Raw genomic sequence first — 5,368 nt, 5'->3', positions numbered from 1 at the left:
GGGAAGTTTAAATTGGATATTAGGAAAAATTTCTTCACCGAAAGGGTTGTCAAGCATTGGAACAGGCTGCCCAGGGAAGCGGTTGAGTCACCATCCCTGGAGATATTTAAAAGACGTGTAGATGTGGTGCTTAGGGACATGGTTTAGTGGTGGACCTGGCAGTGTTAGGTTTATGGTTGGACTTGATGATCTTAAGAGGTCTTTTCCAACCTAAATGATTCTATGATTTCTAGCCACTGAAACCATCCTCTGGTAAAGCAAGCTTTAGTTCCCATGGAGAGGATAGTTCACTTGTGAAGCAAAATCCATAACCTTGACTTGATCTCACCTAAGAGAGCCACAATAATTTTGTGCTTGCTATCTAAAATGAAATTAACTATGGAAATATTGCAGAAATCGTTTGCTTTTAAACTGGAAGAAGCAAAACAAAGCAAAAGCAAGTCTAATCTCTTCTTAGAACCTTACTTGTTTATGTAAAACACCAGGGCTGGGGTAGGTGTGCTTTGAAATGCGAGTTAGGAAAGCCCAAGAGGTGAGCTAAAAACCTGCCAAAATATGGTAGAGGCACAAAACACAGAGTTAACTGTTTGCTAATTGGCTGTGCCATGAAAGGAAGAGGGCATTACTCAGACTGTAGAGTGTGTCTTTCAGTAGTAGTGCTGGACAGTACAAAATCTTGCTTGATAGGTAAAAGTAGCCTGGTTAAGGTCACACACAGCCTTTGCGTTCCCCCTAGTTCTGCTACAATCAAAAATCACGCGTGTCTCTTAGCTACTTAAAAATATTTTATTGTTGGATTCACTTTTCTTGTATAAAGATTCAGGAATTGCTGATGAGACCAAAACCTGCAGCTTTAGAGAGAATGTATCTGAAGAGTCAGCAGCGATACACTATTGCAGGCTGTTTCTGTGCATGCCTGTGGTAGGAGGTTAGCTTTTCTAGCGCAGCATAATGCAGTGAGTTGATGGAAAGCTGAGTGTGATGCAGGCTTGGCTAATTGGAGCACTCCTGGGAGGATGTGAATTGCACGGTTTCCATAATGAGTAGAGAGAAAAGATAGTTTACATCCCCTAATGTAACAGCATCAGGACAAGATTAATAGCAGAACCACAGCAGCGGTGTCTATCAGACACTTCATTATTAAAGGGACTGAGTTTCACTAATGGTATTTTTCTGGTGATGGGTGCTGAGAGTCAGTAGGCAAAATCCCTTCCCTGGGTCTTCCCCAACTTTCTTATCACCAAAGCCCAAGCTTATAATGGACACATGAACACAGAGATTTTTCTGTTATGAGATGCAATTAAGTTGTGGTTCAGCTTCCAAACTACACTGGAAATGGAGTCATTTGCATGCACAATTGTCCGTGGATCTTTTATTCTGTTGCCGCTTTATACAGGATCATCTCAGGAAAGTTAATGAAGAGTCGTTAATTTGAGGTTAGGGAGATGGACTGGATTTGTGTAAACATGCCATTTTCCTTCGTGTTTTGAGTGCACTATATGCTCTGGCCAGGTTCTCAGTGATGTTAAGCTGTGTCTCAGGCTAGAGAATGTTTGTACATACAACTCAGGCAGCACAAATTTGGAAAACAGTCACCTTTTTTGGCAATTGTTGCCCTGGAACGGGGTAGCAGGGAGTGTTACAAATCAGCTTGCACGCACCAGGCTTGACTGGGAGACCTTTGCTCTGAGAAGCGTTGTAGGGTTAGAAACCAAAAGAGGTCATTTTGCCATCATTTGAGATATTTATTAGAATACAAGCTGTGGTGGTGTTTACGACCAAGGAGGTAAAAGACCTTTGAGTCCCCACTGCTCTAGGTAAGATGTATGCCTTTTTGCTGCTGGTTTTGGGGAAAATAACAATCACCAATTTCTTATGATCTGCGCTGGCAAAAAGGCTGTGCATTTTTCAGATATCCTGTTTGCGGGAGGTGCCTTTTTCACACAAATACTACTTGGGTTAGCACTACGTAAATTTCTCTAATCCCAGCGCATGATAGGTAAAACCTAATCCCATACTGGTGAAGTGAAAGTCTTAGTGCAAATTTAGATCAGTTTTGTATGTAAATCTCTGTCCTCTTCCTGGACAGATTTGTGTGTCTGTTGGCATGTGCACCCTCAGCTCTTGCAAGACATGGTGCTGACTGCCCAGATTCAAGACTCTCATTGGTGCCAGAAGAACTCTACCATTTCCAGCGTTTGATATGGCGATAGCTCTGATAAACTTGGAGGTCCCGTTTTGCTCTGTCCTGTGCTGTTGTTAGAGGCTTGACATGCTCCAGCCTTGGATTAGAATGAAGCAGGTGGTGAATCTAAAATGCAGTAACTGTTTCTGAACAAATCCCTGTAAATACTCTGTCGTTACTCAGAGAGAGTGCAATGGGAATTCTGTGTTCTGTCCGGTAACTGAGAGGGGAAACTTCTGAAGCCAAAATTACAGAAAGCCCTGAGTCTGCCATAAACAATGTACGTGCAGTTGTCGTAAGAATTTTTCTGTGCAGTCACCATGATTACACACCTATGGAGCAAAGAAGTGGAGAGTCTGGGGGTGCTCTGGGCATACAGACCTCTTTCCTTGTGGCAGTCCATGTGCGCATCCAAAGATGGTCACTCAACCACCTGCCTGGCCTGCTCTTCTGAGTTTGTTTCTTACTGTGATTGCCCGGGTCATGTTAGAGTGCTTGTAAACAGAGCAAGTTTCCCTCTCTCTCTCTCTCTCTCTCTTTTTCTTTTTTTAAATGGAGATAACCACAACTCAATATTTGTATCATTCAAGCTCAATTAAACGCACACACAAAAAAGTTCATGAATAGTCTGCTTCTAATGAAGAGGCATACTTTCATAACAGTCGATGTTCAAAGATACTTTTAACAACGAGAGCGAAGGATTTATGATGTCAGTATTTTAATCATTAGAAAATTGGAATTGTTTCTTTGGAGAAAACAAACAGGCTTTGGGCTCTTCCTATGAGCAGTATGAACTCAGCAGCTGGCAGCTAGTTAGCTCCCCTGCAGTATGAATTAATGATAAAACTGCTTTCGTTCAGAAGGGAATTTTATGGGGCAGGATGCCGGGTACCAACACAATGAGGTCTCCAGGCGCCCCTCCCTCTAGGGGTCTTCAATTACACTTCATAATGAGCACTGTTTCATTAGTGAGGAAAGCAAAAGTCGGCACTAATTAAAATTAAATTAGGACACACTCAAGTTGTGTCACACAGTGTGCTGAGATATTAATAAAAAAGAAGCTGCCTCAAACAAGCATGGACCAAAGGGTCAAGTGATAACAATTAAAATATTGGATGCGATGTCAATTCTGAATTTTTAACACTCCAGTTTTGGCTTTGTGTATGGAAAGATGATGTCTGGACTGGTTTCTGTAAGTTGGAAGAGGCATTGCATCTACATCTGTCAACATAATGTCTGACAGAACATTTTCCTAAAGCTTGCATACTTGCCAGAGTATTTCACAAGAACACATGCATGTGCACATGTGCCTGCAATCTGGTGTTCATGCACGCTGTTGAGCTGACGTGTGAAAATAAGATGTACATTTTACATGAAAACCCTGCATAAACTCCTGCTGACATGCAAAAGGTGTCTTGCTTGAGCACTCATGTAGCGAAGCAGTGCATCTGCACTGTTACATATGTATACCATGAGATGAGCGTATATTTCTGTGTGTATATATTTCACATGAAGGCAGTATCTTCTAAGTAGAACAACTGAGTTCCAGACCCAGCTCTTGGCTCCCTTCCTGGGAGCACTAATACTTCATTCACCTTAATACTTGTGTGATGCTCTTGACAGTGATTCTCAGACGTTTTGTAGATGAGCTGCCCTTAGGTTTAGAGCATTCCTGAGCTTCCTCGCTGGTTCACTTTTTAAATTTTCCAGCTTTTACTTCTTTTGCCGTGCTCTGCCTTGGGGCCTTCTGCTGTTGCTCCTTGTCACCGGTTGTGTAGTGTGCTGCCAGGAATGCAGCGCAAGCACCCACGCTGATCTTGCTCAGAGCCAGCGCAGGTCTGGCAGAGCACAGTCACCCCAGCTCCAGCTCTCCAGCTGCATCAGTCTAAGCCTGTAGTTAATTGTTCAGGCTAGTTGCTGTAAGCATTTCTGAGGAAAACTGACTGCCCAATTTAACGGTGGTGTTTAATTAAGTTGGTTCCAAAGGCATTTGCCAAAATATTAAAATATATTTGACCTTCAAAATGGATTAAATTGACATGATGTTCAGCAAGGCAAATTACAGTGAACATCTGTACATTTTGTGTTTAAATATACACACGTGGAGCTTGCTGGGCTGGTGAATGGATATGGAATATTCAGCACATACAGATTGTAATCTGGAAAAGAATTTGTTCTTCTCAGTGAATATATTCTTGCACATTAGTAAAATTGTGGCCAAGGCACTTCACGCAGTGTGCATCTGTTTGCCTGTATAATAATTGTTAATGCTTACTGTGGTACAGCAGTAGATCGTGCATGAGACTTGAGTGGAAAACTGAACAGAAGTAACATCCTGGTATTACGTAAGAATCCTTGGAGGTTCAGGCACCTGACCACCAGCCCACCCAAATGCCCATGTCTGTATAAATGTATTTCAAAGAATGGAATAGGCATCATCACTTCCGTCTTTTTGTGCGTAAGTCCTCTTTCCTAAGTGTTAAGACAGTGGGTTCCTTTAAGCTTGCTGCTTGCTTAAATACCTGCTGTCCTTTCTGGGTGTTTCCTATTGTGGAAACAAAGCTCTCCATCCTGTGAGACTGTCCCTGTTTATCTGAGGTAAAACTGGCAAATATTTAAGGCCCAGCACTGAAAGCTAACTGCTTACATTTCCTTAATATGAAGGAATCATGATCTTGAAGCATGTAAATATGTGTTATGATAAAAACATCCCTAATGTGTAACTGAACGCTCTGCTATAACCATTCCACACCGGCTGTTACTCGCTGTGAGGGCTGTAACCTGCGTTGCAATAACTTCCTAATGTCTGGCTTAACAAAGACCCTGACTTCCCTAGGTCATTTATTTACAATTCTATAAATGCTCTACTTTTTTAGTACAGTCAAAACATGCATTTGTGGATCTTGTGGGGTTTTTGTTTCTTTTCTGGTTGTATTTGAATATAATGACATACATTTATACTGTACTTTCCATCCAGGAGGCAGAGGTATAACCCAGATAAAATGTGTGTGCCTTCACCACTGACACAGAAGTCGCTCAGAGGTGGAGCACAGCATCTGCTGAACACTGCACACAGACCAGTTTAAAGAGTTTTAAGAGATGCTTAAAATCCCACGTCCTGCCCAGAAAATCTGAGCTAACAATCCAGAGTTGTGGAAAGTGAGCATTAAATCTGCTAAGCAG

Source organism: Pygoscelis adeliae, unplaced genomic scaffold (assembly GCF_000699105.1).
Source record: "Pygoscelis adeliae isolate BGI_AS28 unplaced genomic scaffold, ASM69910v1 Scaffold358, whole genome shotgun sequence".
Lineage (NCBI taxonomy): Eukaryota > Metazoa > Chordata > Aves > Sphenisciformes > Spheniscidae > Pygoscelis > Pygoscelis adeliae.
Note: the sequence above shows the minus strand (reverse complement) of the source record.